The 17,877-nt window shown below is 36.0% G+C and overlaps 1 protein-coding gene and 1 long non-coding RNA gene across 5 annotated transcripts in view; one reads left to right on the forward strand and one right to left on the reverse strand.

The window, feature by feature from the left end:
- LOC135771790 (uncharacterized) overlaps positions 1-17,877 on the forward strand; it is a 407,895-nt gene that overhangs the window by 277,695 nt on the left and 112,323 nt on the right. The gene's annotated exons all lie outside the window — the stretch shown is intronic.
- On the reverse strand, positions 11,279-14,720 carry LOC135771853 (uncharacterized). Its single transcript, XR_010543073.2, has 4 exons — positions 14,573-14,720; positions 13,686-13,752; positions 12,543-12,719; positions 11,279-11,686 (listed from the first exon to the last, which is right to left on the reverse strand). It is a non-coding gene; the product is annotated as an uncharacterized lncRNA (long non-coding RNA).

The raw sequence follows: 17,877 nt of genomic DNA on the forward strand, positions 1-17,877 counted from the left end.
CAGGTTGAGAAACAGGGACACCATACCAGTTTTTACCCAGATTTACAGTTTGTGGCGGCACATTCGCGACAAGCACGTCAGCATTATATATGCTTAAGTGGAATTTCAATGAGGCTCAGCGGAGCGCCGTCAGCTAACACCATGAGTGTTTGAACAGAAACTGTCATGTGAGACAGAGGTAAACGCGGTGTGCAAACATCTATTTGTGGTGGGCAATTTTAATTTTGTGGACTGATAAATAAATAAATGTATATGAATTTACAACAACGCTCTCACTTGTATGATGTCACAGCAGTATGCAGCGCAAATATAATGACACGCCTAGAAATCCTTTCCACTCCGAAGTGATACTAAACTCGATGGAAAAGCTAACCACGCCAAAGTGAGGTGAGCTGACCCGACCCAAACTAAACTAAACCGTGGGGTACTATGCAATAGAAAAGCACCATTAGCAGCCTTATCTGATAGAACTGGGCATTTGTTTGTGTTAACCCATCGAAATCCAATTCCCATATTCCCTCTTCACTACAGTCTAAAATTGAAGATTAATATGAGTTTATTAATCTGTGGCGAAATCTCCTCACCACCAGCACATTCTTGAAGACTCAGTATGTTATGTTTAAATTTTGACATTTAAAAATGTTTTACTATTTAAAAGATGCATAACTTTTTTTTAATTTAAGGCTTAAAATATCAAAATCAAAAGATTATATAAGTAAAACTGTAGCAATGTGTGGCTTTTGCACTTTTAAAAGTACACTTCTACATTTGAATACTGTAATATAGTGCCTTACTTAGCTATAATATGTGAAAAATCGAATTATCTAAATATTAAGTTTTTTATCCGATTAGTTCAAACAAATAATCAGCAGATTAATTCTTATGAAAATAATTGCTTGTATAATACATTAATGTATAATACATTATTCCACATGGTTTTGATGGATCTAAATATTTTTTTTCAAACTTTAGCCAGGTTTGGATGTTTTGTGGTCAAAAATGGCTCATGGCCCAAACACGAATTCAGGAGATTATTGTCACATGTAGGGACGCCCGCCGACAGGGGGGGACAAACGGGTCTGTTGTCCCGGGCCCAGGGTGGGGGGGCCAGAGGGGGGCCAGAATTGGAACTTATGGAATAATTGTTAAAAATAAAGAAAATAGTTGATTCATTTGATTTGAAGTTCAGTACGCTCAAAATGTCCTGTCAGACTCAGCACATGTCCGGTGCTCAGAAAAGAAAAGAAAAGAAGAAGAAAATATAGGCCTTAAAGAGAAAAATAGAATTCCTAATTCTCCCCATTAGGAATCTGTGACCGCAAATATAGTCACTGCATCGCGTGTGTTTGTGAGTAGAAGTCTGTGCTGTTTGCTGTGAGGTTTTTATGAGAGAAAGCACAAACTTTTTAATATTTAATATGTAAAACTTGAATTTGAAAAAATATTACCGCGGAGAAGATAATGAGATAATGAGATCTCTATCGTCTCTATTGCTAAGTGACGCTACAATTATTTATTATTTCAAATTCGTTTACAAGATAAATATACATTGTGTTGTTAAACAGATGAAATTATCTTGATATTGGCTACATTCATTATGAGCAGCCTTTTCTTTTTACTGTTACACTGTAGACAGTAATATATGTATATTATATAAAACACTATGGTCGTGACCAGGGGCGAAAATTTCATCTAAATGTTGGGGGGACAATAAACATAACATTTTTCAAGAACAATTTTTGAAGGGGACACAAATAATACAGGCAAAATTGTACTTGCAAGGAAATGTGTACAGATAGAAAACGTTGCTCTTTCTCTATGAACAGACGCAAATTTAATTTTAATACACATGAATGCAGAGGTGGAAAGAGTAATAAAATATTCTACTTAAGTAAAAGTAAAGTTACTGGTCTTAAAATCTACTCAAGTAAAAGTAAAAAGTAAGTCATTTTAATTTTAATTTTACTAATTAAAAGTACACAAAAAACTCAATTACAGCAACGTGAGTAAATGTAATTTGTTACTTTCAGCTCTGCCTCACCTCTGCATGAATGCATAAAAATGTTTTCTTGTTCGTTTATCTGCTTCTGTTCTCATAAAACGAAATATGTTCATGTTTATATGTTCAAATAGTCCCGTTTTAAAACATATGAGGTTAAGTGATGGGAAACGTTGGTTTGTAGGTATATTGCTGATTAATGCGTCGGCTCCGTACACTTCTTAACCACCCGACTGTGTGGCGCTGGCAGTGGACCAAACCACTGTGAGGCAATGGAGGGGGGAATCAAAATGTTTACAACTTTTTTTGTTGTTGCTCCATTTGCATTTATTGTTTTACTTCTTACACAACTATTTTAACTCTTTCACCGCCAGCGTTTTAAAAAAAAGTTGTCAGCCAGCGCCAGCGTTTTTCATGATTTTCACCAAAGTTTAATGCCTTCCAGAAAATGTTCTTCTTTAAATATATAAACATACAATATACCAAATGAAAGAACAGACCCTCTGCTTTCAAACAAAAAAAAACCGTTTCATCCTACCTTTAGTGGTTCATTTGCAATCAGCTTTTGAATATGGGTAGGTTTTTGCAAAAACACCACATTTTGAGCAAAAAGCAGAGATAATTCAATTTTTGTGACGGACTTTTCAGAGAGATCCCATTTAGAGCGATCTTTAAAACAGACACGGACATGCAGCAGCTTGCCATAGGGCAATACTTCCGGTTTTAAAAAGTTGTGGAAGGGCGCCACCTGGTGGATAATAGCGGTATTGCGGAAAGACGGAAAATCTCGTCATTGGCGGGGAAGCGTTTTCTCTTAATTGACGAGATATCTCGTCAATGGCAGGGAAAGAGTTAAGTATTATAAATCATTAAATTATTTTCAATACACATTTTAATGATATTTTAGGGGGGACAACCCTCAGATGGGGGGTCCTGTCCCCCCCGACCCCCCCGGGATTGCCGCCTATGGTCGTGACAGCACATTATCCATTATCTGTTGGTTCATGTTGGTCCAGTTTAATTCAGGGTAATCCTTTAATAAAATGTAATTATAAAATATGTTATTGTTTTGTAATATTCACAGCGCACATTCTCTCAGATTGTTTTAAAACATTTTTAATTATTCTGCAAAATTCCGCATAGATTTTGCAAAAAAAATCAGCAGAAATAGCAAAAAATATCTCCTTACACAGATTCCTTACACAGCTGTACTACTCTTGCAGCAATTAAAGCAGTTCAGATTTGTTTTAAATGGCAAAATAGTTATATTTCTTTTTTTATTTACATTTTAGAGTATTTTTGTTTGTTAAAGTTTTTTTTATGATAACCAACAAGCGTTTAGCAGCCGACAGCAAGTTGACGACATGTTTGATGAATTGAACTCTCAAATCAACACTTCACTTGTCTATAATAACAACTATATAAAGTATATATTTTCAGCATATCACAGTGTTAGTTTAAACGTTTATTATCAACACACACTATTTTTAAAAAGCGGAGGCAGGTTGCTCTGCTGCTCGCAGCTGCAACGGGTGCAGAAATAAAAAAAATGAAAAGGGCTATAGCTACAAAACGAAACGAAATAAACATGAAACCGAATAAACATGCAACCTGCCTTATCTTACAACTTCGCTATGCATATGTCTTGGATGCTGTTTGCATAGATTATGCGCAGTATCCAAGGTTTTAATCTAGTCCTCCATTTATATTTTTTCCCGGTAAGCTGAAGGTCCTGCTGTTAAATACGCAACAGCTCCATTGTAAATGTGTGGCTGGCTGTGCTTATAGCGGACTCTTGCTATAGGTTAAAAGTCTTACTACGTTTGTTTTGCAATCATCGTCTGTCAAAAGGTTATTTTAATTAAATTGAAAAATATAAAAAGATGGAGAAGCCTAAATAAGCCCGAGGTCCGCCCGCGTATCAGCTGTGACGTTAAAATTGGCCCGAAACCCGACCCGAGGGGTGTAAAAAGGTCGGGTCTCGTTGGGCTTGGGCTGAAATGCAGGGCTCTACCCTCAGTCGCATTCATTGAGAAAAATCTAATGCCTGCTCATCATGAAAGCTCTTTACAAAATAATATCCCTTTGGGGCTTTTGGTTCATAGGCGTGCATGTTTGGATAAATATTGGTTGATTTTATATGTTTACTTAAAATTTCTTTAGAGAGGAGTAATATTTATTCTATTTTTAGTCCAAACACGGCATAATATTAGCTGAAGTTGTTTTACTGATATTTCCAATAGTCTGTTCATAATTCATATGTGATCACATTTGATATTTTGTGTCAGTATAAAGTGTCAGTACTACATTTAACTACTATATAAATGTTTTATACAATGTATAATATGCAATATTTGTAGATCCTGACTCTGATAATGCCACATGTCTTGTTACCAGTAAAAATTAAGGGGGGGGGCTCTAAGATTATCTTGTCCCGGGCCCAGGCAAGACTGTCATCTGGCCTGCATGTTGGGAGCAACCAGTACTTGCTAGATATTGTTGCAATTCTATTAATGTTGCTATAGGCCTCTTGGCAGCCTCCCTTACCAGTTTTCTCCTGGGCCTGTATTCTTAAAGCGTCTTAGAAGTTTTAAGATAAATTATGAGCTTTCTGTGTAGGAGTATTGGATTAAGAGCGATTCAGGACCAATCTGAGAGCAACTTTGTGCAAGAAAAATACAAAAAACTTTTATTTTAGTCAGGAGGTGGGACTGACCCCATTGCTACATATAACACAGTCTTATGAAGACCAGTGTTGGGAATGTTCATTTTCTACATGAACTAGTTCAAAGTTCAGTTCGCTAAATTTTTAAATGAACTAGTTCAGTTCATACTTACAAATTTCCAAAGTTCACAGTTCCAAAAAAGAATTAGTTCATTATTCTTTTTTTCCATATGTTGCTGTGAGGCTATTATTTTTCGAAATATAAATATAAATATAAAACAACAGAAAGCAATTATTTTATTAGTTTTAACACTGAAGCTATGCAATAGATTTCACCAGGGTTTACATTAGCATCAGTTTAGTGCCTTCTGCTAAAGAAACTCTTAAGCCTCTTTAAGTCGATACTCCTAACAATTTTGGACCTTAAGACCTCTTTTAAGGGTTAAGATGTTTTCTGAATTACTTCTTTCTTTACTAGGATCTTTTCTTTAATTATAAGGTGAAACACAACTGAATAAATCAGATTTTCATATAAATACAGGATACGAGCATTTCATTGATTTTATCTGAACATGCGGGACCTTTTAATACGCATACGCTTCCGCGTTTGTGCGCAATTTTAAGGGAACACTGGTTGTAACGTTTTGTACATACATTTTTAACAAATTAATGCTTGTGATTAACATAATTTTGCGGACCCCCTTTTGAAGACCCATGTCTTTGTGATTCGTTTTTTTCTGAACACTGCCACAATCCCCATTATAAGAGGGTGTGCATACTTAAGCAACCAGGTTATTGTATTTTTTTTCTAAATGTTTCCTATTGTTATTCACTTTAATAAATAGGTTATATATAAATAAAGCTGGAACAGGTTCTGACATGATCGTTTAATTTTTTTACATCACAAAACCTGCTTAATTAATAGGGATGTGTAGACTTTTTAAATCTACTGTATTTGGTAATGTGTATTGTTAAAGAGATGAGAAAGTATTGTTGTGATTGTTGGTAGAAAATTTAGTGGTGCACGATATATCGCCCGTCGATATAATATCGGCCGATACGGTCGTTTGTTTTTTTTAACATATTGTCATCGTTCCGATGTCAGAATAGGGCCGATGTGAACAGGCCGATAATCATTCCTGTGTATTTGACGTGTGTGTAGGAGATGTGAGTGTGTGGGCGAGGATGTTTGTGCACGAGCGCATAAGTTACACATGTGTGCTGAAGCAAGTTCTGTCGTCTGCCTGGTCGTTCTTCAAAGTGTCTGAAGAAGATCCTCCCTATGCTGTATGCCTGGGGTGTCCAATACGTCGATCGCTAAAGGTTTAGTGAAAGGTTGATTGAAAAGGCAATGCCGGTAGATCGCACATAAGTTAACTGTGTATCCTCATGCTGCTCCATGCCTCCACGAGCTTCGAAAAACCGAGCGCGAAATTGGCATGGTCTTAGAGTAATTGTGAAACACATAAGTATTTTGAGTTGCTGTGCCTTTCTTGTCAAATGTGTTTTTATAAATCTTATGCCTGCCCGCTGCAGCTCAGTCATGTAAACTTCCGAAATTTACGAGGATGCAATCGCAGCGCATTCTTGCCTTCATGCGGGCCACGCGCCTTGTGTGTGTGTGTGTGTGTGTGTGTGTGTGTGCGCGTGCGCGTGCGTGCGTGCGTGCATGCGAATGAGGGAGAGAAAGAGGCAGCGTTGTGCTGATTTATATGCTTCTGATACTATTGTAATTTTCTTTCTAGTTTGTTTCACTAAACCGTATCTCCACTATTTTAAACAGTACTCGACATGTACTCCAGGATTTTTTCCTCAAAAAAATAAAGCAATTGTGACAGCCCTAAATCCAATGCAGAGATATATGCAGGATAGTCCATGGCATTTAAAGTGTTTTTAGCATGTAGAACTTCTCGGCTTTAACATTTTAAAACTAGATCACCACACCAAAAAGTCTGGACACCCCTGCTGTATGCAATGAGAGTAAGGGCCAGGTGATGCGAGTGGGAGTTCGGGCCAAATTGTTCAACACAACCAATTTGAACACCCACTTAAAAAATAAGCATCCCGAAGCTTACAAAGAATATGGGAAATCAGCTAATTGATGACATTTTGCACATGGGCAAAAGTGCCCAATCAGTAATTTCTGGAAATGAATTACAAAAGTAAAAAAAAGTGTTTTGGAAAATAGCTCTGTATTTGATTATCATAAAAATGTGTTTTCTATACAGAGATATCGTCATCGGCAAATATCGGTATCAGCCATAACAGACAAGAGTCATATCGGCTATCGGTATCGGCCAAAATTTTCACATCGGTGCATCACTAAGAAAATGTTATCTTCATTATTATACAGTACATGTTCACACAGACAGAGAAACATATGTGCAGGAGATCAATGAGTTACATTTACAATTGTTGTACTAACAGTGCAAATGAAAAGATCATATGAGCTTTTTTAGTAACAAATGAGTTTGCATATTTATATCTATACTAATGATATACTCATATTAGCTGTTTTTACAAATACAGTCTTTACTGGTAAATTACTATTAAGAGATTGTGTGAATAGGACATTTTTAAAAATACTGGTAAATTGGTGTAGATACCTGTAATTGCCCAGTAAGAGAAGTTGTATGATTACCAGTCATTTATATGTGAACCGAGAATATGAGTATTGGTGTGAGTATGGATGGCGTCAGATTGTGCTGACATAACACACCTAAAATTATTGGTCACATTTCTTCACCATTTATTTTGCACACATCATTCTCAGACTCTCTGAAAAACCTTATGTTTAAACTACTGTTGTTTTAGATCCAGGTAGCGTCTCCCCTACAGTTCAGTTTGAAGTCATCTAATACAATGTTAATTCGTGAAGAGCATCTGCATGACTTCCAGCATTTGCCACAGAAATGAAATCCACAAAAATATGGACCACCTACGTTCAGATATAAATTTATAACGCACTATTGTTTATAACACCAGTGTTATGCCAGATTCTGACTAGGGATGGGTGCAGTCGAGTACTCGAACATGGCATCGATGAACGATCACAAAAACGATGATCGTGTGGTTTTATTTTTTTATTTTTTGTGGTTATAGCGGCATTTGGATTTCTGGTTAGCATTACAAGTGCCTGTGGTAGTAAAGACTGGGTCCATATTTGACGTCATGTTGACCTGCGCAGACTGGCATATGACATCAGTACCATGCATGAATAAAAACAAACAGATAAGTCTTGAGGCACTATCGTTTAAAAGGAAGCAGTGATTTTTCAAATTCACTTTGGTAAGACCAAAATACAGTCAGTCAGGTGCAAGTTGGTGACCCGTCACGGAAACCAGGGGCACAAGTCGGCAGCACAAGTTTCGAGAAAATGAGAATCAAAGTTTTTTTTTTCAAAATTTGTGATTTTCGTTTTATTGCAGAATCTGTTAGTTGAGATCACGAAGAAGCCTCTCCATGTTTGAGATAGCAGTTTTTGTATATTTAAAAGCGTACATTTTGCGGTTGAAATCGGCTTGTTTTTCCGGAGATTCTAGCGTGCAGCGGGGGGCGTCATTGTCTGTGTGTATATTTACATACTGGATAAGCGGCTTGTGTTTTCGCCTCCGCCCCCAAAGGGAACAGCGTGACTACTGAATAAGGATAGTTCGCCCAAAACTGAAAATAATATCATTAATGACTTACCCTCATGTCGTTCTAAACTCGGAAGACCTCCGTTGATTTGATTTGATTTGATTTATTGGACAAAAAGTGAAATAACACATTTGTCAAGGATAACACAATAAAGTTAAAAATAACTTATTTCCATTGTGGTCCTTGAAGTAAAACACAACTTCACTTCTAGTGCAAAGGAAGTAGGGGCATTGGCATTACAAATAAATAAACCACTTCATCTAAAAAAACATTTCCAGAATACCAAACAAATACAATCACAATAAAATTCCTACAATATACAAAAATCATACCTACTCTAATCTAAAACAACCCACCTAATATCCAATTTTTAACTTTCATGCTAAAACCACCTGTATTCATAATGCATTTAATGTTAAGAGGCACATTATTCCACTCTTGAGCCCCTGAAAAATGAAAAGACCTACGCCCATACATACTCTTAAAATTGTATAATGTAACATTCATAAGACTTTGCCTGGTATTATAAGTATGTTTCTCATTAACCCTTGAGAAATAATTATTAAAATATAAAGGAGCTCTTTTATTAAGTATCTTGTGTACCATTTTTAATTTAAGATGTTTAACTCTACCCTCTATAGGTAACCAATTAAGCTGTCTAAAATGAGATATATCAACATGTGTAAAACTACTAAGACTTAAAACTACTCTTATTAATTTGTTTTGTGACTTTTGCACTTTATCTAACCATGCACGGGACAAATGAGACATCCAGGATGTACATGCATACTCAAAATGACATTGTACCAAACAAGATGCTAGTAATTTAAGAGTTTGTTTATCCAAACAACTGGCATGTCTAGCAAGGAATCTTATCCTAGCATTAACCTTACCCAAAATCTTTAAAGCCATACTGGTTCCACTTAAATCATTGTCAAGGATACATCCAAGATAACTAACTGAAGTTCTATTAGAGATTTCACACTCCCCAACCATAATGGACATATTAGGTACCTTTTTCAGAGCTCTTTTAGACCCAAATAATATAGCTTCAGTTTTATCAAGATTTAATGAAAGTTTGTTTTCAGAAAGCCAGTCTCTTACCTTACCAAGTTCCTCACACAATGTCCTTTGAATTAATCCAACATCTTTGTCCGAAGCTAATAAGGCAGAGTCATCAGCATATAAAAACAAATTGCAATCACAAACAGCTTCCAAGTCATTTATATACAAAAGAAATAAAAGAGGACCTAAAACACTACCCTGAGGAACTCCAGTAATAATATTATTCTCTTCTGATAAAATCCCATCAATCTCTACCCTTTGTACTCTACCAGATAAATAAGATTTCAACCAGGCAATCACGTTACTTGAAAAACCCATGACACTTAATTTATCAATTAAAACTGAATGATTCACAGTGTCAAAAGCTTTTTGGAGATCCAAGAGTATCATTCCACACATCCTACCACTATCAATCTGTTTCCCTATGAAATCCGTTAAATATAATAATGATGAATCAGTCGAGTAAGATCTTCTAAAACCTGACTGAAAATCATAAATTAAACTATTCTTACATACATATTGATACATCTGATTATAAACAACCCTTTCTAAGATTTTTGATGCCATACTAAGAATTGAAACTGGACGATAATTACCTGGATCATGTCTATTTCCTTTCTTGTATAATGGTTTAATTTTAGCCAACTTCATATCGTCGGGGACAACACCCTCTGTTAAAGAGAGATTCACAATAAAAGTAACTGCTGGGGCTATAATATCTGCCGCATCTCTTAAGAATCTGGCTGGAATGCCATCTAACCCTGTTGCCTTAGTCACCTGAAGATCTTCTAACAATTTAGTAATTTCATCTACCGTAACTTCATTAAATGCAAATGAGTTAGGCAATACTTCCGTTCATCTTCGGAACACAGTTAAAGATGTTTTAACTTTAGATTTAGTCCGAGAGCTTTCTGTTTCCTCCATTGAAAATCTATGTACGGTTTCCATGTCCAAAAAGGTAATAAAAACATCATCAAAGTAGTCCATGTGACATCAGTGGGTCAGTAAGATTGTGGTGAAGCATCGACAATATAGTTTGGTCCAAAAATAGCAAGAATTACGACTTTATTCAGCATTGTCTTCTCTTCCGGCTCGAGCGTGAAGTCACGTGACTGTAGTGACGCGGCTGCCCTGTTCCTCAGACATGTTTGCTTAGTTTTTTTTTGTTTAACTTATAGCGTGCGTCTCCCCAGACTGTAAATGAAGCTCGGGCGCTCAAAACAAAAGAAAGATAAAAGAAGCTGGGGCGGAACAAATAACAGTCAGCCGCATCGTACGTCAGCCGTGTCACTGACTTTATGGGGCGCCGCAGTCGGATGACGTCAGAGTACCGCGAGAGCTCTTCAAGAAATCTTACGGAGTAGTTTAATTTCGACTCGCTCTCGCGGTACTTTGACGTATTGCAGCGCAGCATGAAGTCAAACTCATAAGTTACACAGAGACCCTACACTGTAAAAAATTGACTGTAGAATTTACAGGATTTAGCTGGCAAAAAAGTTGCCAATAAAGTTCTGTAAAAAAATTATTAATTGCTGTAAAATGGACTGCAGCATTATACTGTAAAGCAATTTACAGCTAATTGTTGTTTGTAAAATACAGTACTTTGTCGTTTATTTTACAGTTATAATGAATTATACTTGTATTATAAGTTACAGTATTTTTTTGTAATTCCAATAAATTACAGTATATAGTTGGCAACTAGAGTTGCCAATAAAATCCTGTAAATTCCCCAAAACCCAAGATGATATTGTAATAGTTTTACATTCAAATGCTGTAAAGGATTTTTACTACATTATTACACTGTAATATATTTACCAAATCTATTCCTGTAAATACATGAGAATGAAAACTGAATTAAATGTAATTTACAGAATAATGCAACCAAAGTCAAAGGTGCTTCAAGAACAACATTTATTAAAACTAACAGCAAAGTACTTTCAAAAAAATTATGTTGTTTCAGCAAATATTCCACTCAATCCTTAATATTCTAAAACAATGGCATCTATAAAACATCTAAACACGGTTTGTGTTACATTTAAGATCTTGTTGAATCTGTGTTAGAACATAACATAACTTGTATGTCTAAAAACACAAGTGCTCAATCACAGAACTGGCCTATTTACAATATGTTTTGGTCTTAATACATGAACAAGAACTTACATGCGTAACCATTCAAAGTCCAATAATTTTCTGAAAAGAGTACACACATGAGGGTTGATGGTGTTGTTTCTCTTCTCAGAGGCGTTTCCACTTTTTTGCCTCCAACCTTTGTTTTGGCTGTCTTGATGCCAGTGGTAGGTGTGATTCCAACAAAACATCTGCACAAAGAACAAACAAAAATAAATTTTAGAATATACATGTACATATATGTACATTTACAGACAAATGTACATATAAACACTTAAATATCATATGGTAGCATGGGTACTTTCCTGGTGTGTGTGTATATATAATTTTATTTTTCAAATGAAAAAAGTATAATGCAGGAAAAAAACACATCTACAGAGTGCCCACATAACGTTACGTTACGTGATGAAATCCAGTAAGAAAAAATTAAACAAAAATTGTGAAGAAGTTAGTATTAAAAGGCTTACATTTTAGACAGCATATTCCCTGTTTTTTCATTTATCTATAAATACAACATATACACCAGGAAAGTACACATTTTAAAAAAGTGGTTGTCAACCTTTTTTCTTTTCAACCTATTGTCCAAAACAATGTCAAAAGTCTTATTTCTACCAAATAAAATATACTAGAGCAGGGGTGCCCAACCCTGTTCCTGGAGGGCTACCATTCTGCAGATTTTAGCTCAAACCCCAATCAAACACAGCTGAAGCAGCTAATCAAGGTGTTCAGGGTTGCTTGATAATTACAGACAGGTATTGGTGTTGGAGCTGGGTTGGAACTGAAGTCTGTAGGACGGTAGCCCTCCAGGAGCAGGGTTGGGCACCTCTGTACTAGAGCTTGGCATGTCTACACAATGTAAATTTGTTACAAAAACATCCAAACAATAAGAAATCTCTTGATTTTTGATTGTTTTAGCTTATCATGCTTGTTTCGTTGTATTTTGAATAACTGTCATTTAAAAGTCTTAAGGCCTACTTGGGGGGTCCTATCCCCCTGGTTGAGAAACACTGCTATAAAACAAATAGCTACCTATGTGAATATAATTACCTTAGAACAAATTCAAGTGTGGAGGATGCCTCCTCCTAATAAACCAGGTTGAAGTTGTAGTATGATGCGAACAAAGCTGCAAATCCAGCCACAAGGTTGGGGTGTGGATTCACAACCACCTGACCGTCCATACTCAGCATCCACTGAGTTGCATTGAGGATTTCACCTAAAAATAATCTTGAAAACAAGAAATATAAAATGTAAGAGAAAATATAACAGTCAACATTTATTGAACAAATACAACAGATTTCAAAACATTGTTGTTTTTATGTATTCTTGAGACATGAGAAGCAAATATGAAGTTAACACTAAATGTCCTCTCACAGCTCTTAAAAGGGCATTTTATCTCCCTGCCTTCATCTATATGGTCTTTTAAAGGAACACGCCCAGATTTTGGGAATTTAGCTTATTCACCGTATCCCCCAGAGTTAGAGAAGTCCATACATACCTTTATCATTTTTATGCGTGCTGTAACTCTGTTTGACGCAGCCCCCGCTAGCTAAGCTTAGCACAAAGACTGGAAGCAAATGGCTCCAGCTAGTATACTGCTCCTTATAAGTGACAAAATAACGCAAACATTTTCCTATTTATGTGTTGTGATTTGTATAAATAACAAGGTGATATGAGACACAACTATCTTTTAACAGTATACAATATACTCGTCAGACAGAGTTACAGCACGCACAGAGATGAGAAAGGTATGTATGGACTTATCTAACTCTGGGGGATACGGTGAATAAGCTAAATTCCCAAAATCTGGGCGCGTTCCTTTAATTGTCCAATAAAGTCCTTTAGGCTTGTACATGTGAAATTACAAACTTAAATTTGTCAAGTCAATGTGGTGCCTGTTTGGTCAAATCTGACACTTCTATGATACCCTCTTAGGTCTCTGTTTAAATGAGACTTGAATGCTGAAATTTTTTGAATGCACGGGAGCATTCAGGTACTCCACATGTAAAGGAACAAGTTACGAACATTACTGTGTACTTTCATATGCTGAGTAAAGCCTATAATAGTATTGCTCTCATGCTGACACAACTTGCAGTGATACATGTCTAAAAATACTTTATAAAATAGCAAAGTCAACAGTGAAGTATAGCATTCATCCATGAAAAAGGGCAGTGTACACAGTGGGTTTTTCACCTTTTCTCATTTGTCTCACACCACCAGTCCTATCAGGTTAAGAGTTGCAATCTCTGCTGTCTCGTGCCTGAAAAACAATGTTAAACTTAATTACACTCCAACCTAACCAAATTTCACGTTTAAAACAACACTGCAAGCACCTATACTTACATGTAAAAAGTGAACTACAAACTGAAAAATTAATTACATCTGACTATGTTGGCTAATGTTATAAAATATTTCTGGTCGAAATAACAGGCATCAAATTGCTTCACATTAACTTAAGTATGACACAATATGTTAAACACTACCTTAAGTAAGGAAAATAAACTGACGAAGTAAACTAGAATAGAAAAATCGCAGCATCCAACCATGTTAACATATTTTCTAAGATGAGAGCAAATACGCATTTATCGTGTAACCTTACGTTCGTTTTCTTAAACAAGCAATTCCGTTTAAATATCACGTTCATATAACAGCAATCCAAAATACTTTAACAAAATGGCAACAAACTACAGCCGTATGCAAAAATAAAACGTCCTGTATGATGTTTCTGTTGGTGCTTCTTTAGTCTCACCACCCTGAAGTTGACCCGTATGACGTGACATCTTTGCTGCCTTGCGCCTGAATTCAAAACTCCTGCACATTCAACTCAGATATAACGCGGGTATTATGTTAAACATGTTGACGTGCCCTTAGTAAGGAGTATAAGCTGGCGAAATAAACTAGAAATTTGCATGATATCCAACCATATCTTATTTTTTAAACTGGCAGCAAATAACGTACGCGTTTATAACGTAGTTTTCTTTAACAAGCAATTCAGTGTCGCGTTTAATTAACAGCAATGGTTTAAAAACACTTTAGCACGCATCCATGATAAAATGCACAGCATGTACAATGTTTTTTACCTGTAAGTTCGAAGATTCGTCTCACCACCACTCTTTGCCACCATGCAGTCCAGCCGTTACGGACCCCTCGCGCTTTTTGCTGCCTCGCTCATGCTTGAAACAAACATCTGAAACGTTATAAAGTTAATGACACATAACTACCAAATGTAACATTTAAAATAATGTAAAGAATTTAATTTTATATTTTGCTACATGTCTTAATGACTCGCTGTTGTGAAATACAAATTATTAACATCTGTTATGTTAATAATATCTGGTATAGCGGTCGCATACCAGATATCACTATTTAAATGACCATAATAGTACTATATTAGTTTAATACTGTACTATATTTGAATGATTTACGTGAACTTACCAACAATTTTGAATGATGACTCTTCAGTGTTCAAGTCCATTTCAAACGTAAATACACCCACGCAATCCCATGATGCCATTTCACAATTAATTTTTGTAAAAACATATGATATACAGTGGCAACACCTCCTGCCTGTAAATTCAATTACAGTTTAAATGAAAATATACTGTTAACAGCTGTAATACTTTCTTTTACCCATAATGCATTGTGAACTACACTAAAATCTTGTAAAATGTTAAAACAGGAATTTCCTGTAAAATTTTGCTGTAGAAACTACAGCAATTTGTTACAGTGTTAAATTCAAACTTTGAAGGCGGGTTCATGTGTTTAACGGAACGCAAATACCGGACTGTAATCTGATATACCCTTACATGTTACGATGTAAATAGTCCTCAAATTGTATATTATATTGTATTACCAGAAGTTCATGCGAAATCTGATGTACTAATAGACTATATATTTCACGGATTATACGCATTTGTGGACAAAAATCATTGGATGATTCACACATCTAAAACAGACTGGATTCGACTTGTGATCCCCACAAAGGTAAAAGTCCTGTTTATTTTTGCATGTTGTTCATTCGGACTTCTGTAATAAAATACTACATGATGCTAGAACATCTGTAGCCTATCTCAAAACAGCTTTACAGGGGGTATGTCTTAGCTAAATGAGATGTAAATGAGCCCTATTGTCTCTCCAGCCAGGGAAAAGGGAAAGTGTTAACTTTTTTCTTCCTCAAATTTCTCAGCATTCTCCTTCTTGAATGTGTTACATTCAAATGGCCACAATTTCTCCAAATCTTATCAGATTTCCATGTGTTGCACATCGTTAGAAAGCTTAGAAACTGCACTTTCAGAATAACTCAAAATGCCCCAGATCCGACTTGTGTCCCTACTTTCTGTGACTGGTCACATTGTATAGCACCGTCACCAAGTTCAATAGGTTATCTCATATTTAAACATCAAATGTCAACTGATCAGAGAGCCATACAAGCATAACATCTTGACTGAGAACAAATGAGAGGATGACACGACACAGCTAATGTGTGATTGATGTGTAAAAATGACATGCATGCACATCCCTAAATCTGACTTTGCTAGCCGATTAGCTAATCCTATCCCGACCATACAGGGAAAAAGGAGAGTCAAATTCTGGCAGGAGTCATTTCTCGAGACCACAGCCTGGCCATTCAATGCTTTAGACATTTGCACTGTATTCTGTTGTGTGTTACGAGATCAGATCCAGGGTTCAAATGTGTGTCTATGAAGACTTATGGGTCAATGGTTCGTTGAAACCTGATTCTAGTTTGACATTTTTAGCAATGATAAATTTTGTAAAAGAGATGAGAAATTATTCTTCATTATCAGACATATTCATGTAGAGAGACACATATGTGCAAGCACACAGTTAAATTTACAGTTTTTGTATTAAAATAGTATAAATCAAAAGATCATATGAAAGTTGTATTAGTAAGTTACATTCACAGCAGTGTACAGACTGTAGAGTTAATAGAATAGGCGAGGCAAGGCAAGGCAAGTTTATTTGTATAGCACATTTCGTACACAGAGGTCATTCAAAGTGCTTTACATAAAAATGAGAAAACAATATATAAAAGAGAAAAAAGAAAATGTAAAAATAATAGATACTCAATAAAATCACAATAAAAACAAAGATACATGAGAATTTAAAATAACAATTAAAGAAAATAAATGTGATTTTAATAAAAACTGTTTAAAATGTTAAAAAGAATAAAACAGAAGTAAAAATGACTTGAGTTAAAAGTGCAGTCAGTGTGAAGCAGCACAGTGCTCATTTTAGTAAATGCAGAGTTAACACTCTGGGGTCGGCTGCGGCGCGGGCGCCGCAAACTCTTTATTTTTCAATCACTCCCCAAAGAGACTTAGATAACTCTGCTGATTTTGGACATACAGATATGATTTATACATCATTTAAAACGTTAAATTGTCTAGTTTTTTTCTGTCCACTCCCAATAAAAACTGAATGTTGTGCTTTTCGCAAAATTAAGAAAATAAACATGATGCGCGTTTTGTTCTCTCTCCCTCAGTGAAGTCCTTTCAGAAACACGTCAGAAAAATGAACTGTAACTTAACGAATATTTATGATAGAAACAAAAGATAAATGTCTACATAATGCTTGGAATGTCTGCTTTTGGAAGATGTAAGTGAAATCGAAAACAAATATTGTAATTCGTTGTTAACTGTATTAGAAGAGGGAGATGTACCGTCTTTCTTCTGTTGCTTCATTATCTATAATGAGCCACGCCCCCCTCCATTGAAGAAAAGAGCAGAGATCATCCATATTCATTAATCAACCCCAGTCAATGGACATTCCGTCTCTGCAGCCATTCACTGCTGTGTTGAGTTTTAATCCGAGTGCTGGAAACATGACATCTACTTGTTTACTCGTGACTGTAACTAAAGTTATCTCCAGACGCGAGTGTGACTCGATCGACGTCCAAACGCACACACAAACACACAATGCCTCATATTTGAAGCGTTTTGTGGTATCATTATAAAAGATGCGATTGCACACATCACATTGTTTACTCGCGCCTAAATCTCCAGACAGACGCGAGTGTGTGTGCTTCATCAGTGTGACGGGATCGATGTCCAAACTCACACACAAACACACGATGCCTCATTTGACGCGCTTTTTGGTATTCTTATAAAAGACGATTGCAAACATCACATCTACTTGGTTACTCTCGCCTAGTAAATTAAAGTTATCTCCATGCGCTTTCTTTGTGCTTCCGTCAGACGCGATCAATGGCCAAACACAAACACAATGCCTCATATTAGACCCACTTTGTATTAAGACGCATCTAAACACATCTAAAACCCAGTTTATTCGCGTTTATCTCTGCACAGTAAGTTTATTTAACGCAGGATCATGCATGTGAAGGCATTTCTTTTGTGTTGCTTTCACA

Source organism: Paramisgurnus dabryanus, chromosome 8, assembly GCF_030506205.2.
Source record: "Paramisgurnus dabryanus chromosome 8, PD_genome_1.1, whole genome shotgun sequence".
Classification (NCBI taxonomy): Eukaryota; Metazoa; Chordata; class Actinopteri; order Cypriniformes; family Cobitidae; genus Paramisgurnus; species Paramisgurnus dabryanus.